This window comes from Pleurodeles waltl, chromosome 8 (assembly GCF_031143425.1).
Source record: "Pleurodeles waltl isolate 20211129_DDA chromosome 8, aPleWal1.hap1.20221129, whole genome shotgun sequence".
Taxonomy (NCBI): Eukaryota; Metazoa; Chordata; class Amphibia; order Caudata; family Salamandridae; genus Pleurodeles; species Pleurodeles waltl.
Genome location: NC_090447.1, coordinates 661377727 through 661391443, shown reverse-complemented (window position 1 = coordinate 661391443; position 13717 = coordinate 661377727). Strand labels below are relative to the sequence as shown.

The window sequence follows — 13717 nt, the reverse complement described above, 5'->3', positions numbered from 1 at the left end:
TGAAATAACCAACATTGTTTCAACACAAAACCTATGATTCCACTTATTAAATCCCCATACCCCCTTCTTATAGCAGAAAATCATTTTTAAATAGCTTCCTATGCACCAGTCGCTTCTGAACCCTTCAAATCCTTTGTCAACCCAGAAATGTTCTGGATATATTTCTCCAAATCCTTGCTTTTATCTGGAACAAAGGTATACATTTGTAGACCCTTCAGCATCCCATAGACTTCACCCTCTTCTGTGAGCAACAAAACTAGGGCAAGACAATTTTGCAAAACCATTAATCTTATTGCATCCATCTCAGTATTTAACAAAAGCAACGAGTTTGCTGTGCTAGTAGCCAGTTTATTCACTATTGTAGACAGCTTTCTATTCTTCAGATCATTCAAAAACATTCCCACTGATGGAATCAATACACCAAAAATGTCTCCCGCTATTTCTGTAGTACTAGCTCCTCATATCTTCCACATAGGCTCTTCAAGATGTTCCACATGATAGATCTTTGGAAATACCATTGCTAGATAACACGTACCATGCCATCCTTTCAGCAACTTAAAATATGCATACTGTCCATAGATAAAATGCACTCCAGGAATCGCAAGATCCTTTCCATCCAGGAAGAATGTCACTCCTTCCACTGACATCAAAAATATGCTCACAAACACTCTACAATAGATCCACATAGATCTAGTCTGTGTGTATATAGATCTTCCCTTTTTGTTGCAAGTCTAAAGTTAAAGCTGGTACATTCCCTTGCACTTGGTGTTATATTTCTTCCTTTTTCCATCTGTCTTGTGTTGCAAGATCGTTATTGGTTTTGGATTTAGTTTCTAATTCCCTTATACTATCTTCCATTAGTTTCAAAAAGCTATTTTCTATTTCAGTCATTGAACAAGTCAAATTGTGTCTATCTGTATATGCAGTGTCTAATGTTTTTTATGACACAAAATATTTTTCTACAATCTCTGCACCTTTGAAATAATGTTTTTTATTCAGGTGCTTATACAGAGGAACTTCTGGCAACACTAAGTCATAATTCAAAAAATATTGAAAACTTCCCTCATTGTAAAATATAGTTAGTAGCAAACTACAAGAAATATCATATATCAGTGGGATGTGATGATATGTGATGCCTTCTGACACAGTAGCAGGTAACTGGGTACAGACACAGCAGTCTCTAGCATTCATAGTATTTACATATTTGTTCAACAGCTTAAAATATACATTATCTGAATAATCTCCTCTAGACTCATCTAAGTGTATTCAAATAATTTGTCATCTAACATAAACATTATTATCCTTAGGATTAAGAGTTTGTGGGGGAACACTTAGAAATAACTTCTTCTCTTACGAGTGTGTAGAGGATAAACACTCCTATTAACAACAGTAGAAATACTACAAGCAAAATTAGCAGTAAAACATCTATTACATATATATTCTTATTTTTCTTGGTTGGCTCCATTACGTCTTTAGAATCAGATCTATTATCAAAGTAAATACTGCAGCAGCAAAATATATCTTTGTTGGTTTCACCAGTGTGAACATCAGCAGTTCAAAACTCATTGATCAATAACGTATAAATCTTCGTGAGACTTCTGTAGCCCTTCTCTGTGCTCTTATATAGGACATCTCTCTTTCTCCCTTTACTGGGGCCTAGAAAATCTTCTAACTTATCTATCACAATCAACAAAAAAATGCCTCTAATATCTACACAAGTCAAGTTCATTGAGGGCAGTGGAAATTCAAAATACAACTCCACTACAACATGCAGTTCATTGAGGTTCAACTGATCAAGTATGTTCATTCCAACATTCTCAGAACTCCTTGTCTGTGTCTGTGTAATTTGCGAAGTAAGTCCACTCTGGCGAAGAATACCTATGATTAGGCAATATTGTTCTCTTTGATATTCTTAGTGCCACACCTTCATCGTCACTTCAACCTAGATTGGAATTTTCAGTTTCTACAGCAATTATTGGTGGCACACGTTCTTTTGGTAAACCTACTTTCCTTTTTTCCTTCCTTCTGCGCCAATGGTCTCTAGTTTCCACTCTTTCTTCTAGCACTAGTTCCTCCTTCGTAGTCTGATTCTGAGTCTGACTCATTCACCATAGGGCACAATTCATTTGTCTTTTTCAGTCTCACATGTGACTTGTTCAAGACCCCCTTCAGGTTGATCAAGTGCCGTTTCTGGCTAAATTCAGTCTCCAACAGCCTCATAATCCTGTTGTCTCTGGCACACCAATGTTTTTCCAGGAACAGGCACTGTTGTATCGAGGGGACACTGAACTCTGCGCATGTGGAAGTGTGTATGCAGTTGGGAAGACCGCCACACTTTACAGCAGTAATGGTCACTAAGGTCACCTGGTAAGGGCCATGCCATTGAGGTTCTAAACCTGTATTTCTGACATGTTTCCAATACTCCGTAACCTGGATTAAGGTCATGGCATTGTTCTTGATGTAAAAGAGTTGTGGCTGCTCCAACCTGATGAGACAAAGAATGCACAACATCAGCTTGTCCTTTGCAATAGTCTAGAACCATATCATCAGTAATATGCACAACAGCATTCGCACGAATCGCTGGCAGGCTCATAGCCCTCCCTGTTATAATCTCATGTGGGGACAGTCCAGTTTTCGATCAGGTAAACTCCGCAAACTCATTAACACAAGAGGCAGAACATCAGACCATTTCAATTACATTGATGTTCAAACTTTTGCCAGTCTGCTTTCAGCTTGCCATTCACATGCTCCACAAGACCCGAAGCCTCAAGTCTTTAACTGCAATGTAATCACTGCTCCATTTGCAAAGCTGCACACAGTTTCAGGACCTCATTGTTGGCAAGAGCTCCTCAATCTGATTCCAAAGGGGTTAGAATTCCAAACCTAGAAATATGTTCCCTCATTAACAGTTGGCTACAGTGAGACTATCATCTTGCCTAGTTGGGTAAACCTACCCAATCCATTCCACATGGGCATCTCAATGAAATCCATTTGTATCCTATTGAAAGGCCCTCCTGACCTGCCTATGTGACTCAGTCAGACTGCAATTTTTTTCCCAACATTGTTCTGTTGACACTCAACACATCCATGATACTATGCTTCAGCCATCAACCTGAATTTAAGGTTGAGCCAAGTTTGTTTAAACATTCTCACCATGGCATCCCTTCCAATAAGAGTTGGATCATAGAACTGCCTAGCCTTCATTTGTGAATTCCCCACTAAGTGTGTACAGTATTTTGCAACCTCATCAGCATACCTATTGCCCAAAGTCACATAATCATCTCTAGAACAATATGCAGGGCACTTAACCACTGCAACCTGCTGGGGCAGTTGTAGTACGTCAAGGAGGTTTCTCACTTGTTTGCCGTTCAGGATTGGAGAGCGAGAAAATGTCATAAAGCCTTGCTGAGAGCACAGTTGTGTGAAGTCATGAACGACACCAAAGCCGAACTGACTATTGGGACGGATTGTCACTTTCAATTGATCGGAAACACAACATGCTCTAGGAGGAGCAATCAATTTGGCTACTTGGATAGAGAATATCCCTTGAAACCAAGAAGCATCAACAACTTCAGAAAGGGTACAAACAGAATAAGCTGCTCTCAGGCTTCCTCCACTGTCCCTTACGCATGAACAATCAACATAGAGAACATAATCAGATCAAGGCAATGGTTCATCTCAGATATCTGGTCTTGGTTTGGTGCACAGTTCAGTATTAGAAGACAATCATGGTCTCCTTCACAATCTTCAGCAATTTCCTCATTCAATATTGCCAACAGAGTGACAGAATACAAAATCCCACTATGTTTGGTAGTTACATTCTCTGCAGCCAAAATCACCTCATATTTGGTAAGCTGACTGCATGTGAGATGTTGCGTTCTTGTTCTAGTCAACAATATTTCTATGGACTGTGGGATGTACACAGTACATAGATGACCAATAACAATATTTTTACACCTCTTAATGTTTGTACTGACTGAAGCTACTGATTTAAGGCAGCAAGGCAATGCAGAAGCAACAGGATCCTGCATGGCGGGAAAATTGGCCACTGGTCTCTTACCAATTTCATGCGTTTGGGTTAGGACTGAAAGAGCACAGCCTTCGCTCTCACTGCAGAAAAGTGCAAAAGATTTGTTATAACTAAGCATCCCCAGAGCCGGGCACAACAGAGACAGTCTCTCAAATCTAGAAATAATACAAGACAGTTGTTATCCCATGGTGCCCAATCAGACACATCCTTGTGTGTCAGCATCTGTAAATGCTTGCCCATCAGGGAAAAGTTGGGTATCCACTGTCTACAGTAGCCCACCATTCCCAAATACATTGTAACTTCCCTCTGTGTGGTTGGTGGACTTATTTTCAGTATGGCTGAAATCCTCTCTTGGTACACATTCCTCACTCCCTTTTCACTGTGGTGTACTAGACATTGGACAGCTTTTTGACAATATTATAACTTGCCTGGTGACACCTTATGTCCATTCTCGGCCAGGTGGTTCAGCAGCGCAATAGTGTCTTGTTTACAAGCTTCTTGGGTATTCAGTGCCGCCATTAGTTCATCCATGTATTGGATCAAGACTGAGCTGCAAGGCATGACAAAAGATTCACATTTTTTCTTTCAAATCTGATTTAACATAGATGGAGATTCAGTATACCTTTGTGGGATAGGACACCATGTTAAGTCACTGTTGCTGAGCCTGAGTGCAAAAGTGAACTGATTGTCCACATGCAACGGTATTGAAAAGAAGGCCTGACACAAATCAATGACAGTGAACCACTCAGCCACACATGGAATCTTGAACAGTATTACAACTGGATTCAGTACAACAGGGCAATAAGGAACAACATTATTTATTTTCCTCAGGTCCTGTACAATTCTATATTTGCTATTTGGCTTCCGACACCCATGTTGGGAGAAAAACAAGGACTTCCCATTATCTCCCTCAGAATTCCCTGCTGTATCATGGATTCAATCACTGGAGCTATCCCAGAAATCCTTTCTGGGTCAAATTAGATTCCTGGGGTTCTCGGGGATTCCGCATTAAACTTAACAGAAATCCTGACAGGTTCTACACCTTTAATTATTCCGATATCCTTCCCCATACAATTCCACATCTCATGTTTGACAGTTTCTCTCAAATATGGGGGCACATCATCAAGTGTTAGCAATGTCAGCATCATGCAACACAGCTCATTTTTCATTAGCTTCAAGACAGCATCCTCATTGTGATTCTGCACTTCTGTTCCTTCTAGAGTGCAAAAGACAACACAGTTTAGTGTTGTAAGTAGCTCTTCCCAACAGATACACTGGTCTGCAGTCACATAGGATGAACTTGTGGTTATCCTTAAAAGATTCTATTTTCACTTTAACTGGGGTAGTTTCTTGAGCAGTCATTAGTTTATTCTCTACACCAACAACTTGGATTGTTTTTCCCGAGAGTGCCTAGGTTTGAGACTTCTACTTTTCTCAAAGTAAAATGGGTAGCACCATTATTGTCCAAGAATGACACAGGATGACTATCTACTTCATCGTAAATGGTCCACTCTGGTCCACCTCTAAGGCTGTGCCAAATACGCAATCTTCTTCCCCTCTCAGACACCTTCAGGCTGACTAATCGAAGCCATTTCCTTCATTCAAGTTGAATAGGGGAAGATTTTGAAATTGATTATTATCCTGCATCAGATTTTTATTTATTCTCAAACCCTGATTCATATTCTGATGTGACCCACTAGCATTTCGCTGTGGCATCGGAGGTTGAGGGACCTGCATAATTGGAGCTTGGGGCACATGCAAATGTTGACTTCTAGGCCTTTGTACACCCGCCATCTGATTGGAATTATTGCTCTGAGAAGGTACAAATCTGGCATTCTGGACCTTATTCGCTGGATTCAAATTACATTTCCACTTCTAATGTCCCACTCTATTGAGATGCGACGCAGAGTCAATCTTTTTCTAATATTTATATCAATCCCCACACCTGGACTATAGGGACTCCTCAAACTCTACCTTGCATGGGTTTTTGTGGTTGCTGGTATACACGTTGCATCATGCCCACAGTATTCACAGCTACGGGTGTCTGGTTAGTTCTTTGTGCAGCTTTCATTTGCGCAACCATCAGTTTTTCCTTCAGCTTTTTCTGCTTTATCTCTATTTCATATTGGCAATATTTTGTGTAACACAAATGTTCATCGATAAATGTATTCTGCCAGCATCAAATGTGAATGGATCATCATACTTATTTCTGATCTCAACCCTGTCACAATCCTTCACACAATGTCCCATACCTCTTTATTGTTTGAATGCCTCCAACAAACACTCATAGTAAGCATGGATCGACTCCTTTGGTTCTTGAGTCGCTCTGTCAATTGTGACCCAGTCAACATCCTGAGGATTCAATTTCCCTTTCAGGAATCTCATGAACTCCTAATACTTCTTCATTCCCATGGTGAAGGAACCTTCACGCCACTGAACTGCTATCTTACATTTCATCCACAGGTCACTCGGAACAACAATGCCAAACAACGTATTCAGGTCAATCCACAACACCTGTGGAATTTTCACAAATCTTTCAACCTGTTGATGCCATTCCATTGGTTCCTATCGCATTTTGGGAAATCATTGGTAAATGATGCAAGATCACCTCTATTCCATGGCACATACAGATAACCTCCACCAGGCACTTCTCTCAAAGGGAAGGTTATAATACCTCCCTCTGCTCCAACCGTAGGCAGTTCAACTGAAGGTTCACCTCTTTCTCTTTCACCTATTTAGTCTCCCATTTATCTAATTCATTCCATTTCCTAATATTTTGAATTAATTCCTTACTATAAGTTTTCAGCCCTGGAGTTCATATCAGCAATGTCTTTTTCCCTGAAGCACACTCAATAGCCCCTTTGCAGAGCCTTAGTTTGATTTGTCAACCTCAAATTCCTGAGCCAATTCCGCCAATTTATCATAAACTTGACCCGCTGGCTTAGCAATGTCCATACACATAAATGAGAGCTCATCCTCTTGATAATTCCCCAATTGTTCTGAGCCAAGACTTCCAACAATCAGTGCATCCAATTCTACTGTCAAATTCACTACATCCAAAGTTCTTTCTCTCAGTGTTGATGGAAGTGTTCCCTGACTTACTTCTGTGCTCTCTTCAGATGAAGTACCTCTATTAAAAATCTTTACTCAATTGCCTATCTCTTAGGCACTAATAGATTGAGTTACTATAGGAATCTTAGATGTGGAATCATTTCCCTGAGCACCATTCCTCAAATTTAAAGGTGGTTCCTTTATAGGTGTAGTATGAGTGGACATCTGATATGAACCTGTTAAAATATATCCTGACATATTCAAAGTCGTATATGCACTTGCTGCACATGGCGTAGGAGTCAAAGGAACATATTCTTCTGTACCTGATTTATATGGAGCATTTGCTGATCCCACAGCACTATTCGGTACTGCTAGATTGTATGTGTTTTTCTCACAGCCTTCTGATTTACACATAGGAACTTCCGGGCTAATAGTAGCTGGTACTGTGAGAGCATCAACGGTATGTATGATGGGGTCAACTCGGATACATTCTTTCAGACCCTCACTTCTTTGTTCACAAGGGATGCTAGTAGGAACAGGTCCCACAGGAGTAAAAGACTCTCTCCAGAATCATCATCACCTATGCTCATGTCATTGTGATCTTTTTGCTTTCTCTCCTTTTGCTTTTTGATCATCTTTCTTTTACCTTTACCCTCAGTCACATCTGTGGTCAAAGCTGGATACCTCTTAAACCCCCTCTATCATGTATTTTCTCCACCCTTTCTGCTCAACATCCCATCTAGCATCTGCATAAGAACACATAGATTTATTCACTCTAGCTTGGTATCCCTCCCTTTCCTTTACATGAGCAGCAAGTACCCAAGCATTAAGTGCTTCATATTGTGCAGGCCTAGGAGGCGGCTTTGTTTTATACAACACCCTCTGCATATTTTCAAAAATTCTCAAATTAAATCTGCTGTTTTGTTGGAATCTCAATGGGCCATCCTTTTCTGTGATCTTGTACCATTGACAAATCCAAACACATGTGTGAAGCCTATGTTAATTGCCATATAATGACCAGGAGTACCTTCAGGAGGGGCCACTTCACCCTCTCTACTAGGAATATGAACATCACCTCTGCACAGGTCTCAGAAAACTTTAAAACATTAAGGCACATATTTATGAAAGGTGGTGCAGCACGTAGTGTATCCCTTGCATCCCTTAACGCCCCCTAACGCCACCATGTGTGCGCCGTATTTAATATATGATGCACCATGGCGGTAGTTAGGACACTAGCGGGGTTGAAAGTGGTGAAAAAAAATGATGCAAGGAAATGTCTTAGGTTTTTTTGTGCCATTTTTTCGCCCCCCCTAACGGGGGAACTCCCCCTTTGCATATATCATGCCTGGCACAGGCATAATATAGCACAAAGAAGTACAAAGTTGTGCGAATCATGCATTGAGCTACCTAGTAAATATGGTGTGGTGTTTTTGGCCATTTAATGCCACATTAACGTTAAAAAAAATTACGCTATTACGTTAGAAGGGTGTTAGGCCTTTGAATCTGGGCCTACATTTTTAAACAAATTTCACAAGACTTTAATTCAATAAAAACGGTATTGTATCCGCAATTCAAGCTTCAACGCAACCACCAATGGCTGCATCGCTGCATCAAATGATGCTGTCCACTAATAGCAGCACAACACTAAACCAACTAACCTATACCATTGTTGTACACTGTGACGTAGACCACACTTCTCATGGTAGCCCCCCACATTTACAATCTGCACACATGCTTGCTCTGCAATATCACATGCACACACAAAATACAAAAACGTTGTCTGCTCTGCTAAAATGAATAGTTTCAAACACACATGAATGTTTACAATCACTTCCGATGAAACCTCAACCTGCGGGGCATCATCAAGAGCAGGAATAGCTGCACTCTGATCATTAACATTCACTATACCAATCACCTCATATTCACACAGAGTAAGTTCTTATCTTATTTATGCCGTTGATGTCTCACTATGACACAACCTCTGAGCAGACAATATAGTATAATGTATTTTGCACCTTTTAAAGTATCCCAGGATCTTAGGCCACGTCAGACCCGATAGCCTCTTCAACCTCTTTATAAATCATCACACTCACACAACATGCAAAAACTTCTCCACAAGGCACCACTTATTCACAAAATCACTGCAAACTGCCACAATCTGCAACCCTGTTGATACTCACTCATTTGCCGCCGGTATAACTCTCCTCTGAATCACCACAATATCTCCGATCTCCCAAGTCTAGATACGAACATCTAAATAGGACACTGGGGACTAACTACATTAGAGCCTAATTCCAATTTTCCTCATTGCAGAAAATCCTCATCGCTACCATCTGCTCCCACTCTGCGCCCTAATTCTAAATTCCATGGTCCGATGTATTTTTCTTCTCTGTTCCTAAGGGTGAGGATATAATTCATCAAGTTACTCAAATCATTTACAGTGTAACTCGATAGTCACAAATTCAATTCCAGAGACCAACTTGTAGCTCAAAGGGCTTTATTTCGACTCATAGGCAAACTTATATATGAGTCTCAAAATCATGATATGAATGTACAAAATGATCAAAGGCAAATCAAAACATTATATAAAATGATATTTAGCTAACATGTTAAAGACCACAAATTCAATTGTGATAATGCAGAAAATAAGGCATAACAATTGATGCATGGATTTTGAATCCAAGTTCTCCTGCCTAAGTAATTGCTCTAAACATCCGACTCTGCTGATATTCTATGCATTCTAGAAAGTGGTCTGCATGACAGTACTTCTGGGGAAGACTCTATCAAGAGAGGTATGGTGGCATGAAGCCACATAGAAATGTAAGTTCAAGAGAGGTATCTAAGTAGAATTCGCGATCGGCTAAGGGCAGAGAGAATCTGAAGCTGACTGCTAAGTAAACCACACTTAAATCTTATTTCTTCCAAGGATGAGCTCAAAGGGAAATACCCTTCCCAGATCAAAAACATAGCCACAATTTATGATTTGCTAATTGACACTTTGGCCTTCTCGGTTTTTGGTGTCGACCTTGGTAAACCCTCACGCTCTGGAATTTCACAAGAATTAAGCTGCCAGCTCAGGATACTACTCACATCCTCGATCAACATTCTGCCAGGTTTTCTGATCATCTCAAACAATGAGCGCCTGAATAACTCGTTCTCTGATCCTGACACCTACAGCTTTAGAAAAACATTCAAAAAAGGTAACTGCACATTGAAGGTTAAAACACAGAAAAATATATAGGCCTCCACTCCGGCCAAACTAATTAAACATGAATACACTTTTAGGTTATATCAATTCTACATGTCTCCTATGTTAAATATATAATGAATATAAAGACTATTATTTCTAAAATACTGTAACATAAACATTCTTTCAAATGATGATAAGATATGGCAAACATGAAACATTGCATTCATCTGTGCACTTGGCTTATATATTTTACTGTGAACCACATTAAAATAAAACATTCCTTTTGTTAAGCAGAAGAAGAATCATCCTTTCATTTCACATTTTAAGAGGCGTAATAGCACAGCCAAGTTAAACTCTCTCAAAATCATCAACAGCTTTACTCTAGTTTGATTATCTTAGTAAGGAAAATGTAACATTGGTCCATTTGCATGATTTAAATGATGAGCTTTCATGTTTGCTTCCTCTAGCTGGTAAGTTCCCTGTGCAGAAATGTGAAAGGCTTGAAAAATTAGTAGAGTGCAATTAAAGGATTTTATGCTTTGGAAAAAATAAACAGAGGAAGGTATTGTAATTCCAAACTCATCAAACAATTGGTCAGTGGTCTAGGATGGGGACAGATTAGCTTTTGACATCACTGTAGTCTGTTTTTTCACATTTTGGAGGCAAACAGCAATCTATTTAAGAAAATATTTATTAAAATTTACCTCTGTCGACTGAATGGATAAAACCAGAGTCATCCTCAAGCTAAATACATTTTTAAGTGACGGTAAAAGTATTGTTCTGATTGATTGTCTGCCTTTCGACTTTGAAGGGTCCTAAACGCAAATTGTTGTATCTGTGTCTATGGCCTGGAAATTAATACTTTCCATTCAAGTTAGTTTTTTCATCTGCACATGCAGATTCGACTTGTCACTGCTCGCAATACCATTAGATGGTTGAATTATAAGAATAACATCTGTTACCATGACAGTGCTCAAGAAAATTGAGGTCATTGGTTTGATGCAAAGACTTATCTACAAATATGATTTTCCTGTCAATGGGTTTGCAGATATTATGGAATGTATAATGCACTTAAATTTGCTAGAAACAAAAGTCCCCAGCTCAATAATGAATGCCATGAGGTAAACTGTGCTTTGCAAAAGCAATTGTGGCAACCTTTAGAACTCAGCTACTCAGGATGCATATATCTCGTACTGAAATCAGGAAATGTTTTTGTTTGTCCTTCATTGTTGACGATGACCAGGGACATCATGTTGAGGAGGTTGTCTGGGTACGGTGTGTCCGGCGGTGGCTGATCAGTCTGATGTGGGCTCGGAAAGCTGTACTGCACGTCAGGCTGGCTTGGGGAAACCAGCTTGGCCATAACCACATTTATGCTAGCAGCCTGGCACCTGTATCCCTCAAAGCCTCAACTTCCACCCCATTGATTTTTGGCCACCTCCTGTTCTTCAATATGCTAGCAGGCCAGTGGGCTAAAGGTTAAATCTCCTTACCACCCAGGGGTGGTAATGTGGCTTCAGTATACCCATTGCGGGTTGGTTGGCAAAGAGTTGGATATGGGCTTGTGCTGCTCATGCTTCTTCTGCACGTCTGCAGTCCTGCTCCACTAGTAAGAGGCAGCGCCTTTGCTGATGCAGCTTTGCCAGGTGGGGAGGTCTTGCTCTAGGATTTCCCAGGAGTCCGGATCAATGCCAAATGTCTTCAGAGAGACTTTCAGCATGTCATTGAAGCGCTTTTTCTGCCCACCTTGTGTGCATTTGCCTTCCGCCAGTTCACCATTGATCAGACTCCTGGGAAGGTTATGTCTGGCACACCTACAAGGTGGCCTGCCCACCTGACTTGGCCTCTCCTCAGCAGGGTATTGATACTTGGCAGACCAGCTTGAGAAAGGACATCTGTGTCTGGAACTTTGTCCTGCCAGGTAATTTTCAGCAGCCTTCTTAATCAGTTCATTTAGAAGCTATTCTGCTTTTTGGCATGGTGCTCTTACACATTCCATGTCTCACAGGAATACAGTAGGGTGGGCAGTATGTCTACCTTATACATCTTCAGCTTTGTGGACAGTGTGTCTCCTCTCCTCTCCCACACTGACTCCTGCAACCTTCCAAACGCAGAGCTTGCCTTTGCGATGCGTGTGTCTACCTTATCATCAGCGTTCACAGATCTGGAGAGTGTGCTGCTGAGGTATGTAAACTTGTAAACAACCTTCAGGATTTCTCCTTCAGCGGTGATAGATGGTTCTGCATCCGTCTTCTGCGGTGTGGGCTGATGCAAGACCTCAGTCTTCTTGGTACTGATGGTGAGGCTGAAATTTCTGCAGGCAGTGGAAAAGCTATTCATGTTCTGCTGTACCTGGGCCTATGTGGCATCATTGAGTGTGCAGTCATCTGCAAACAGGAAATCGTGCACAGAGTCCTCTTCAACATTGGTCTTAGCCTGTAGCCTCCGCAGGTTGGAGAGCCTGCCATCAGTCCTATATCTGATATTGATGCTGGTTTCTTCGTCATCGCAGAAGGCATTGGACAGCATGGCTGAGAACATCATGCTGAACAGTGCTGGTGTCAGTACATAGCCTTGCTTGACTCCATTGGTGACTGGGAAGGCATTGTTGGAGTCTCCATCGTCAGGTACTCAAACAAGCATGCCCTTGCGGAACTGGCGCACCATACTGATGAATTTGCCTATGCAGCCAAACTTCTCCATGATCCACCCCTCACAAGTGATGGTGTGAAAGGATTTGGTCAGGTCCACGAATGTTGTGTGAATATCCCTGTTTGCTCTTGGCACTTCTCCTGTATTTGACGTGCTGCAAATATCATGCCCACTGTCTCTCTGCACTCTCTGAAGCCGCACTGATTCTCTGGCAGGTGTCCATCTTTCATGTGTTGAGTGAGGCGGTTGAGGAGGACTCTGGCAAGGATTTTGCCGGCAATGACGTGAAGAGAGATTCCTCTGTGGTTTTCACAAGACTGCCTGTTTCCTTTTCTCTTGTAGAGATGGATGAGGGCATCCTTGGGCTCCCGAGGGATAACTTCTCATTGCCACATGGGCTGAAAGAGCCTGGTGAGCTTCTGTAACTAGACGAGTCCCCCTGTCTGGTAGGTTTCAGATGGGATGAAGTCAGAGCCTGGTGCTTTACCATTGGAGGGAAGCTTAATTGCTTCTTTAACCTCTGATTCCCTTGAATTGTGAATGCTCACTCATAGAGTAGTTTCACATCGACAGCAAGTCAAAAAGATAAGTTAAAAGATAAAAGTTCAAAGGATTCCCAAGGTGTCTGGATTTAGACTCAGTGGGCTTGCTAAATAAATAAAGCTCTTTGGATATATCTATTTCAATAACTATTTAGGGTTCCTACCTAAACCCTACATATGTTGAAGGGTAGAAGGTTTGCCCCAAGGAACTTAAAAGTGATGTGGATTTAGCGAATTCCTTGTCAAGTCAAT

The 13717-nt window shown here is 41.0% G+C and overlaps 1 protein-coding gene across 4 annotated transcripts in view; it reads left to right on the top strand.

Moving 5' to 3' along the window:
- DMD (dystrophin) overlaps positions 1-13717 on the top strand; it is a 6960831-nt gene that overhangs the window by 2109259 nt on the left and 4837855 nt on the right. The window lies entirely within an intron of this gene.